At 36.6% G+C, this 12899-nt stretch overlaps 1 protein-coding gene across 3 annotated transcripts in view; it reads left to right on the top strand.

Moving 5' to 3' along the window:
- Positions 1–12899, top strand: part of LOC145690204 (uncharacterized) — a 300212-nt gene that overhangs the window by 16869 nt on the left and 270444 nt on the right. The window lies entirely within an intron of this gene.

The following is a 12899-nucleotide window of genomic DNA, read 5'->3' as shown; positions in this document are numbered from 1 at the left end:
GCTTTGGTCAGTTTTGTTTTATTAATACTGTAGAATGAAGGCGATGTTACATTGCCGAAACAGGTGCACAAGTATTATTAATATATAATGCTTAATCAGTTTTGATTTATTAATACTGTGGCACAAGTATTATTAATATATATTTGTGTATGCATATTTGGTGTTTTAATCCGTTTTGTTTTATTAATACTGTCCAATATTTCCAAAGCTATAGTGACCACTATAAAGACTAAATGAGTGCCTGCCTGTTTTTGTATAGCAGGAAGGTTCAGGGTTGCAAGATTGAATTGAACAACATTTCTGTAATTGTAATGTTCAAATTAAAGTTGTTTTATATTTTGCATGTTATTATCACCGTTAATTCTAATACTTATAACGCTAACACTACCATTTCTATTTACCAAAGGAAAGTAAAATAATAAAAAAAAACATTAGTGATTTTGACGTCTTGCCTTATTATTCGTACTTTTCGGAACTCCTCACTGTTGAGGGGGGCGCGGTGGCTCAGTGGTAGAGCGTTCACCTCTGGTGCTTGGGGTCCCGGGTTCGATCCCAGCCCCCGCCAAGTGAACTTTGTGGTGGACGAACACCGTGCTCGTGGGTTTTCTCGGGGTTCTCCCGTTTCCTCCCACTTTCTTCATTCCACCATTTCACTCATCTCTCATCATCACCGTCTCCTTTAGCCTAACCGGCATAACCGTGGGACGTAAAACTCAAAGATTTCATTTCATTTTTCCTCACTGTTGAAGATACGTTCCATTCTGTAGAATGAAGGCGATGTTACATTGCCGAAACTATTGCACAAGTATTATTAATATATAATGCTTTGGTCAGTTTTATTTTATTAATACTGTAGAATGAAGGCGATGTTACATTGCCGAAACTGTTGCACAAGTATTATTAATATATAATGCTTTGGTCAGTTTTGTTTTATTAATACTGTAGAATGAAGGCGATGTTACATTGCCGAAACTGTTGCACAAGTATTATTAATATATATTTGTGTATGCATATTTGGTGTTTTGATCCGTTTTGTTTTATTAATACTGTCCAATATTTCCAAAGCTACAGTGACCATTATAAAGACTAAATGAGTGCCTGCCTGTTTTGTATAGCAGGAAGGTTCAGGGTTGCAAGATTGAATTGAACAACATTTCTGTAATTGTAATGTTCAAACTAAAGTTGTTTTATATTTTGCATGTTATTATCACCGTTAATTCTAATACTTATAACGCTAACACTACCATTTCTATTTACGAAAGGAAAGTAAAATAATAAAAAAAAAACATTAGTGATTTTGACGTCTTGCCTTATTATTCGTACTTTTCGGAACTCCTCACTGTTGAAGATACGTTCCATTCCTTTCCTAAACCCTTTTTGTGGAAAAATTGTCATGTCATCTTCAACTTAATCTCATCACAGATTTTGGCCATCAAATTCTGTTCAAAGTTTGTTTCCGTCATCTGATCAGGAAGGAACATCATTACACTGAACTTTTGTTTCACATATGCATTAGTAACTGGTATAGCAAGAATATACTGCATTATTTTCAACAAGTTTGATGTATCTGGTTTCTCGACAAATTTAGTTATTATAGCCCTTCTTATTAAGTGTTGATATTTTAGATTTTAAAACAGAGAACTCATTGTATAGTTCATTCCCACTGAAATTAATTTTAAGTTAAATCTCCACTTCTGTCATATCATTAAATGAAAACTGTTGTTGCTGCGCGATAATACAGACGCAACAATGAGAAGAATTTAAGCCTAGCCTTTTGTTACAATACAAATAAAGGCCTAATTCTTTCAAATAATTAACAAGAAAGTACAACATATATTATAATTAAATATTATTAAACATTAAATATCTCACCATCAAACTAACGGAATTAAATTTTAAAAAAAAGTCAGTGTGAATTAAATTACAGTACCATGATAAGATCAAGACAGCTTGAGTAAAACAGAGCTCGATGGGGGGAAAAAACCCTCAGCAATCATCGAACAAAATAGTGAAATGGCAACAGAAGAAATAAATGATAGCTATGAGTGAATGAAAGGATATTGGTGACTAGGACCTAGGTTTATACCGAGAAAGAAAAGAAATGAAGTGATGAAGAAGGATATAAATACCATAGATAATCAGTTTCAAGTATTTAAGCCCATAGATTTAGTTCATTGATCGGTAGCATGTATTTCAAACTCATTTAGTCCGGGCAGTATCCGGAAGTCTTACCATTCTCATATGATTTAAAAGGCGTTGTAAAATGAAATCTTTAAGTTTTACGTCCTATGTGTATGCCGGTTAGGCTAAAGGAAACGGTGATGATGAGAGATTAGTGAAATGGTGGAATGAAGAAAATGGGAGGAAACGGGAGAACCCCACGAGCACGATGTTTGTCCACCACAAAGTCTACACGACGCGAGCTGGGATCGAACCAGGAACCCCAAGCACCGGAGGTGAACGCTCTACCACTGAGCCACCGCGCCTCCAATATACTGTAATTTTCTTGCCTGATTGCTTCCTCAAATACACTGGCATATTCCATGAACGCTTAACATAATAATAAATGTACAGTGTTAGTTTGGACTATTCGCTTTAGAATGGATAATTACAGTATATACAGATGTACTGAACGATAATTTTATATTCCGGCCTTAGTAAGCCCATATATTTTTGTGAGATTAGATTAATCCTCTTGAGAAATTAGTTTTGTTGATATCAATATATAGTACTACTTGGAGCACTTGGCCGGATTTTACACCTAATGGCCTCTGGCTCATGACCCATGATCCCTGGCCCGGGAACAATGACCGAGGGGTACATGGGACCGGCCCCTCCAAATGTTAGCAATGGTACGTTGGCTTACTTCCCTCAAATTTCGGAAGGAGTGCATAGGACCACTTCTTAATTTTTGGAAATTGTGAAAACTAAACATTTGATATGGTAATATAGGACTGCTGTATGTACTTCTGTAAGTTTGGGTGGTCCATGGCTAAAAAAAACAAACCAAAATTTCAAATTTGGGTGGTTGTTGACTTGTTTTATTTTTGATTATTCTTTATCACGTTATATGGTTCTCTACAGATGTCCATTCTCTTTCATAAGACAAAGGTACACTCATGTTCAAAATCATTGTCGCATGTCTATAAATATGTTTTTCTAGGAATATAAGTTAATAAACGAATTCGCCTGGTTCATCTTATAATGTTAGTATGTGTATAATCAGCAAAGACATGTATGTAGCAAATTTCATGTCAAAAGAGCAGTAAATAAGAACAATAAAACGAAAATAAAATTTTCTTGTCCATTTAGCAACATTTTAGTTTACTCATTATAATTTTCGTATTTATGATTCTTTTCTTATGAAATTTACCACAAATATACATTTCCCGATTATACATATAGTATCGGTATTAAAAGTACCCTGGAAAATCATGATCAAATTATATTCTTATAGGAAGACAGTTATAGATATGCGACAATTATTTTGGACATGAGTGTACATTGATGCACCCCTCTTAAATTTCGGGAGAGGCACATTGACCCACCCCTTAAATTAGGGAATTGCCAAGAAACAGAATTTGGTAAATGTTCTTTTGACCCGAATATATATTTCTGTAAGTTTAGTTGGGCTGCTTGCACCGTTCAATGGCTAAAAATTACCAAAAAATACTTAATCAATACGTATTACCGTGTGGGCCTTACGATGACGCCTTATAGGACTCCATGGTCGTATGGATTGATATACGGGCCTATTTTCCTTCATAGGACAACTGCATTATGGTACATGCCTCTTAAATGTCGAGAGGGATGTGTTGATCCTATAGATCTAAAAAGGCCGGCTTTTTTTTTCTTTTGAGGAAGAAAAAAAAAGAAATTTTTTGCTTTTTTTTTTTTAAATATGGTTTTCTTATTCTAGCGTATTATAGAATTTGGCTTACATTTTGTTTCCGTTTAGGAAACATTTACTGTGAGCTTCAGATATTCTATCAAATTCTAATGTATGTTTACAAAATGTAAGCCATAAACAGCTACATTAGGTCTGATGTTAGTTTAATGGTATAAGTACATTAGCCATAGAATTTATAAACATATGTTTGAAATGGGAAACTTGGGTATAACATCCTAACCTTCTTCACTCCAATTGTAACGGCCTCAATAAATGTTAGATAGATAGATATACTTGTACCACGTAGCCTCCGACATAAAATGTCTTGAGCTCCGAAACAGTTACTAACTGAAGATTAATTTATGCATAAATTCTAAACGATAATTTTGATTTACTCAGAATAACTACTACATTTTCAAAGAAAAGTTATTGCTTACATTATTAAATGGCCACAGATTTGCCCTTTTTGTTTTCCATCACTTGACTGATTACCCTTGATTATTTAACTTCTCATTATTTTTCCTTCAGAATACAGTTATTAAATGTTTATTCGTGTGTGAAAGAAAGGTTGACGTACTATTATTTTCTCGCTAAAGTTAAAATGCTCAAGTAAAAGTCTAAAATTTCCCAGTCCTTGCATCTCTTCGGCCAATCCTTAAATTTGTGGGAGTTTTAACAACTAATGTTAGTAACCTAGATGTATTATACTTATCATAAAACATTAGTATCTAAGGAGGTTTCAACTAAATAAAAGATACCTCCTATAGAAAACAGTTACCAATTTTTATTTTTAAAATTCCTAATTTTAGAAGGTGGTTCAATGAACCCACGTCAAATTTGGTAAAGATTTATCAAGATACCCATAACCTATGAAATAAAGTGAGCCCCTGTATTCATACATATAATCATATGTTGCAATATATCCCCGCCCAAGTAAGTTTGTGGTAGACAACATGGTGTTCATGGGTTTTCGCGGGGTACTCACGTTTCTTCCGACTCTTATTCCACCAATTCATCCATCAACATTCACCTGCCTTAATCATCGTCCCGCTTAGCCTAAAGAGCATAATGGTGGGACGTTAAACTGAAAGAAAGACACGTTGCAAATATCCACATTTAATGGATAAATTAAGACAAAAAAGTGCTATGTACGTATATATGTTTGGCAATTATTAACCCATAGAAGGGGCAGGTTGGACAACCCAAATTTATGTAATTATACCTACGACATTAAGAACAATTACTAACTTTAGTTTAAGGGATGGGCCAGCACACCTCTCCCGAAATTTAAGACGTGTGTACCGTAGTGAACTTTTCCTATGAAACAGAGTGGACCCATATAACAACACATACGACCATATAATGCTATAAGATCTCATCGTAAAATATAAATTAGATCAATAAATTATCATGTGGTAGTACTCATTGATTAGTATCTTATAGTATTTTTTCCCCATAGTAGGGTACAAAGAGGACCAACCAAATTTACAGAAATATATAAGCGAGTCCTAGAGAACATTTATCAAATTTTGTTTTTTGACGATTCCCTAATTTAACGGGTAGTGACTTCCGGTGCTATAGTCTATCTGAGGAAGGAATTCAAAAATTGAACTTCACACACAATTTTAAATTTTCAAAATTTTGACATTATTATAATATATATATATATATAGTGGCGGATCCAAGGGGGACTATAGCCCCCCTTGACGCTCAGTTATACACTGGATAAAATGGGCTTCAATCCTGCTTTAGACTGGATAAAACGGCAAAATATGGTTCAGCCCCTCCCTTGATCATATCCTGAATCCGCCCCTGTGTATACATATAGAAACATATGAAGGTAACAATGAAATATTATATTATTACCCGACTAAAGACGCTGGGTAAAATTTCATCATTGTATAGCGGCAGGAAACTAGTTAAATTCAGTTCGCAATATTTGTGGATACGACTTTAAAAAATACTTGGATTCTTTATTTCCAAATGTAAATATTGTACTGTTTCTCATTAAATACCTACGTTATAAAATATACCTTACTTTTGACTTTTGCACATATCTAAGCTATAATTCGCATAGAACATTCGCAGTTGTAATGTTAATGGTTTCGTCTATAAGTTTAATTGATTGGGGGCTAATGGGAATGTCAACATTGAGGTCATTTATACTCATCACAACTTGGACTATATGTTTAAAAAGGAACACACTAAAATTAAAGAAACAAAAAAAAAAAAAAAAAAAAAAAATACTGCAAAAATATAAATAGAAAACAAGAGATAAAAATAAATATTTGATAGTATATATATATATATATATATATATATATATATATATATATATATATATATATATATTGCTTAGGGATGCAAATAAGCAACAAAATTTTACAAGCCCAAGAAAAAAGCTATTAGCCCACATCCCACAATAGAAATCACTTACTTACCTTCTGTATGATATTAAATACACGCCCGCACCGATGAACCACTCGCCCCGACAAGTGGGAGTGGTTATTTGCATCCCTGATATCGGGTGTTCTAAAAATGGCGCCCACAGGTCACAGAGCATTATTCTACAAGTCAAAGTAAAGCAAAAAATATATATATTTCTTTCGAGTACTCGTCCAGAGACTCAAATTGCACTATGTGGCAACGTCACAAATAAAGAACCATAGATTAGATCTAGTAAACTATCAAATAGTTATATCGATTCTTTGCAGATGGCAGCTAAAGTCGATATTGATTGACACTAGAGCCTGTCTGTTCTACCTGTGCCCTCGGAAAATATGCGAACTATACTTCAGCCCCACCCCCACCAACCCTCTAGCGGATGAAACCTTGCCTTTGCTTAGGGAAAAGAAATGAATGACCGAAGCTGTGTTGCCAATTTGTCATTCAGTCGCTTCATCTTGACGAGTGAAGATCGTAGGCCACTTAGAGTGGCTAATAAGACAGAGCACAGCGAAGTCCGTGAAATAATTGATTTTGGTAACGCTTCCGCATCTAACAATTGAAAGATATCGGCCGCAGCAACTTGTCCCTCTTCTTTCGAGGGAGGTACGGGAAATCATATATCGACAGCAGCGCCAGAAGGGGCACAATTGAAGTAGAAAGGCTCTAGCATCACTTATTACTATAGCAATTGATTCAACTGCTTGTTGTATTTGTAGAATAATGCTAATGGCTCCAAGTTATTCTGCGACGCTGCTACATTGTGTAATTTTGATTTTCCATAGCGGCTGAAGGAGGCCCCGGAGGACATACCATCATATAACATTTTCGCTTTATTTTGGCCTGTAGAATAGTGCTCAGTGTCCACGGGCGCCATTTTTAGAACACTCAATATATATATATATATATATATATATATATATATATATATATATATATATATATATGGTGATTCTTTATATGGTTTACAACTTCAATCAATTATAATTCTTTATTGGAACTACATACAGATTTGGTTTATATGTTATTATACTGCTAAACACTTCAAGTTTGACTCACGTAGTGAGTAGTTGCGGAGTTGACCACAGGCGGCGCCACCGGTCAGTTGTTGAAAATGGAGACTTTCACTGGTGCAGAAAGAGCTAAGTGCGTGTTTTGGTTTGAAGGAACGAAGTCAGCAACGAGTGTACAGCGTAAGTTTCGCACGCAAGGAACCACCCAGCAGACCAACAGTGTACAAATGGCACCAAACATTTGTTCAAACAGGTTGTTCTGTGCGACACACAAAGGCTCCAGGGCGCTCAGCCGTGACTGGCGATGTGGTGGAAGCAATTATGGAGAGTTTTGTCCGTAGTCCTCGAAAATCTACATGACGTGCATCACAAGAAGCTGGTATCCCTGAAACCATTGTTTGGCGTGTATTGCGTAGACGTTTGTCCATGAAGTCATACAGACTATCTTTGGTTCAAGCACTGAGTGAAGCGGATAAACATTCCCCACATGACTTCTGTATTACCATGTTGGATCGCATTAGTGGTGATGAGTAATTCTTGAACAATGTGGTATTCAGTGACAAATCAACTTTTCTCCTTTCCGGCTGAGTCAACACACACAATTGTCGTATTTGGGGCACAGAAAATCCACATGCGTACGTGGAGCTCGTTCGTGACAGCCCCAAATTGAACGTATTTCGCGCTATTTCCAGAGCAAAGGTGTATGGACCATTCTTCTTTGCTGAGAGTACCATCAACGACATGGCCTATCTTTGATTGCTCCAGAACTTCCTTGTTCCACAGTTAGATGTAGATGAACACGATGACCGCGTATGGTAGGAACAAGATGGCGCACAGTGGGGCCAAGGCGGACAAAATGGAATGTCATGAAAGTGACAATTTGGGCGATAATCTATACGTTTTCTATAGTAAATGAAGCGAGGAATCCGATTGTGATAATGATTTTGCAATTAGCATTCTTTTGCAATTAGTAAATTGTATTTAAAACTCAACAATGTTGAAGTTGCTGAGTTTACGTAGGTTTATTGAGAGGTAAAATACAGTTTTGCTTTATGAAAAAAAAAAAAAAAAAAAATAGCTGCCCTAACGTGACTGATGTGAATACAGGCAAGCATGCGACAAACAATTGGTTCGCCAAAAAAAGTTACATAGAAGGGGTAATTTGAGCAAAATAGTGAATTTTTCAAGGAATTGCACACATGTCTAGGCTTATAAAAAAAGCTCCGCTGAACTCCGCTCTAATTAAAACGTTTTCATGAAACTACTGTAGTAAACTACTTTCTCTGTAAATTGCATCACAATATGCCGCAAAATGTAGCCATAGCACCGTTGTAAGCTGGCTGACTGCTTTGAGAAAGCCCAGTTCCCGTGGAGCAACATAGTAGGAGTATAAATAGGGCCGTGTGCAGCGAGTACTATAAAGTCAATTGGCTATCATGGAGTTTCTATTCAGTAGTTACAGTAGTTGTTTCAGTGAGAGTGTGTGCTCTTTTCGTATAATGGAAGAAGCAGTAAAATATGCCGAACTTTGTGAAGTGCTACTTACAGGTGGATCAGTGGAGTGTTTTATTCGCGAAAGATATCAGCACATGCATGAAGATAAACTTTTTCGAATTTGTGATGAAATAAAGAAAAGATTTTTGCCGCATTATGTACAAAAACTAAAAATAGTTAATCACAGTAAAACATATTTTCGCAAGAAGTATCGCGAGTGGATGAATTAGTGATTAGTTTTCCCAGTGATGATGCTCATTTGCCGAAGTCTTCCAATTCTGTTGGAAGGCCTAAAAAGTGTTTTGAAGATTGTTGTGAGAGAAGTAAAAGACGTAAAGTTCACGATCTAAGAGCGTCACATTCCCAAAGCGTAATAGATGCTGCTGCTTCGTCGTATTCAGGAAACACAGCGGAAAGTTTTAGTGCTTATTTTGCATTATCAATCTTTACACAGGCTAAGCTTTCCAAATATCAATACGAGGTAATCAGAGCTGCCACACAATAAAAAAGGGTTCAATATTTTCCCCAGCTATAAAAAAATCCAGCAAGCAAAGAAAGATTGTCACCCTAATGATATCAAAATTACCGAGACCTCCGCAGAAGTCCCGCTCCATATTTTACTTAATCATACAGCCGAAATGATCCTAAAAACAATAAATGAGAAGGAATTAGAAAAGTTGAACTGCCAGGCACTGACAATGCATACAAAATGGGGCTTTGATGGCTCGTCTGGCCAGAACGAGTTCTCTCAACGGTTTGCAAGTGAAAGTGACGCGAGATCAGATGCTAATTTATTTATGACTTCTATTGTGTCTTTACAAATAACCCTACCTGGGAATGAAGATAAATCAATTTGGGTTAATCCTCGACCTTCCTCGACGCGACACTGTCGATCACTCAGGTATCAATTCATAAAAGAGACACCTGAAATAATAAAAACTGAGAAATTGAGGGTTGAAAGGAAATCAAGAACTTGCAAGAAACACGATTGAACCTAGGGCTCAACTGTATCACTGTAAACATGTTTTACATTTGACAATGTTGGACGGAAAAGTTGCTCAACATATTAGTGAGACATCTGCAGCAAGTAAATACTTCATTTGTGGGGCTCGCCCATCGGAGATGAACGACTTATCGAAACTTGAACTGAAGCAATCTAATGAAAAAGTACTGAAGCTTGGAATTTCACCTCTTCATGCTCGAATCAAGTTCATGGAATATGTACTACATCTAAGCTACAATCAACAATTCAAGTCGTGGAGGACTACGAAAGATACTCTCCCAATCAAAGAAGCTGCAAAGAAACGCATCCAACAACGATTTATGAATGAGCTCGGGATTAAAGTTGATGTCGTAAAACAGGGTTATGGTTCGACGAATACTGGAAATACTTCCAGGATATTCTTCCGACATTTTTCTCTAACAGCAGAGATTACACACATAGACGAAAACTTGATTTGCCGGCTTGGTATAATAAAGGAGGTAATTAACAGCAACTCTGCAATTGATTCAGATAAATTTAGATTGTACACAGCAGAAACGGCTAAATTAGCTATACAGTTATACCCATGGTACTATATGCCTTCCACAGTCCAAGGATACATGGGGCCGAAATAATACAAGCTGCAGCTCTGCCTATCGGGTTACTTTCAGAGGAAGTGCAAGAAACTCTTCATAAAGATTATAAGGATTACAGGCTTCACACACAAGAAAATGTTCCCGTGCAGCCACCAATGAAGATGCGTTCCATAAAATCCCCGAGTCATCAGACCCATACATAACTTTCCTGAGGCCCGAACTAAAGAAGAAACATCTTCCTCTAAGTACTGAAGCTACAGGATTATTTATTTAGATTTTCTTTGAAAAACACTTGTCTTTTCAGTTCCTCCTGTAAATTATTTTTAAAGTGTGTTATACATAAAAGAAGAATTTATATTTTTTACACCGTTGTTAATAAAATGAACAGCCTTTTCCCGACATGAATAAAGCAAGTTGTTTTCACTTTCAAAATATACAAAAATCGTTTATGAAGACTGCATTCTATGTTTTGTAATTTCCCAGTCACGGACTTATCAAAACACCGATATAAATGTACAGTTTCTTTGTATTATTATTAAAATATAAAACAACACAATATTGTGTTTAGCACACTTTTTTTGTATATGTTATTCCTCTATGATTTACTTATTCTACAATATTTTGCAGAGTATGACTTCCTCAAATTGTACTTATATATATATATATATATATATATATATATATATATATATATATATATATATATATATATATATATATATATATATATATATATATATATATATATATATTTCTGACTAGCATCATCCATTGTATGCATCAGAAGTTCACACAGCTCAATTTAATGTTCTGTTTGAGAAAATATCTCGCGACATCTTGAGTGCAGTCAGTCGTAACGTTCCGGAAATGGTTTCATTTGATACACCACCACAACATACAAGGGAGCACACCATCGTCTGTTTCTTCTACCAACATTACACTATTATCGAGAATTTTGTCCGCAAAACGGGTGTTCGGCCCCACTGTGTGGCGCCCCGCCGCACTACCTGATAGACGTAAGGGAATTTCTTGATCAACGTTTCCCAGATAAGTGGATAGGTTGTGGACCAATTGCCTGCCGGCCACGGTCTCCAGATTACACGCCACTTGACTTCTTTCTGTGGGGGTTTGTGAAAGATCAGGTGTACACCCCTCCCGTACCTGATAATGTTAAGGAACTGAAACATCGCATCACAACAGCCATCGCGGACGTTACCCCCGAAATACTGGCTACTATTTGGCAGGAAATTGACTTTCATTGGGATGTATCCAGGATGAACGCAGGTGCAAACATTGAACCATAATGGTTTTGTCACAAAATCTTGAAGGGTTTTGCAGTATAATGACATATAAACCAAGTCTGTCTGTAGTTCCAATAAAGAATTATAACTGATTGAAATTGTAAACCCTATGAAGAATCACCCTATAAAGAATAGCATATGAAAAGCAATAAATAGAATGGACGGATGTCTGGGCTGCCACAGATTTACAAGAGCTGGCTGCCACAGTAGCAAAGGGCACAGAAAGCGAGTAAGGGATGCTTTCTTTTAAACGACACTTAGCATCGGCAGCAGAGATCTCAACGTTGGATACGTTTTTCACGTTGAAAGGTGGACAGTCTCGAGACCAAGCAAAACGCTTACCCTTGCAGTTGACACAAAAGGGCTTTGGCGCTGTAAAAATTTCTGTACCATGAGTATCCTGGCCACAATTCGCACAAAGAGCAGCTATCGCATTATACGACGTGCTGGTGTACCCCAAGTGTTGACACTTGAAACAGTGCAGGGGACTGGGAATATAGGGACACATCTTAAGTCGATAATAACTAGTCCTCACGTAGTTCGGAAGTGTAGGCAAACTGAAAGTAGGAGTCAGTGGCAAGTAAGAAGTAAGAATGAATAGCAGCGAGTTCACCGATGCGAGGTACCTCTACAACACGTTGGCCAGCCAGCTGTGATTTAATCAGCTCCTCGGTGGAGTTTAGGAAAGCCCTGGCATGATATTACACCACGAGAGACGTTCAGTAGATGATGGGGCTTTATCGACATGTTAACAGGCCCAGTGTTAGTCAATTTTAGTAACTTCGCTGTTTGCGCGTCGACTGTTTCCACTAATAAAGTGCCATTCTGTAATTTCTTGATATCTTTAACCTGTCCGGTGTTGTAAGTATTTATTTTATTAATAAGGAAAGGGGACAAGCCCTTAATAGCACTCGAACGGTTAGCTTCAACATTGGCACTATCAGCATCTTTGTGTTTAATTACAATATATCGGATTCATGCATCACTATACTTGTCTTTTCCACACTATCGAAAACCTGAGATTTTGTCTCGCTCTCGTCTTCTTTGGGCTTCTTAGGAGAAGGTGAGCCCGGACTCGATTTTATAGTTTTAATACCCATGAAATATTGATGTTAAATATACTTGATAAATAAAAAAATACATGTCAACCTGCAACTTCATACAGGGACGCCTGCGAGA

This window comes from Thermobia domestica, chromosome 7, assembly GCF_964235325.1.
Source record: "Thermobia domestica chromosome 7, izTheDome1.hap1.1, whole genome shotgun sequence".
NCBI lineage: Eukaryota > Metazoa > Arthropoda > Insecta > Zygentoma > Lepismatidae > Thermobia > Thermobia domestica.
This window is presented reverse-complemented; position numbering and strand designations above follow the sequence as displayed.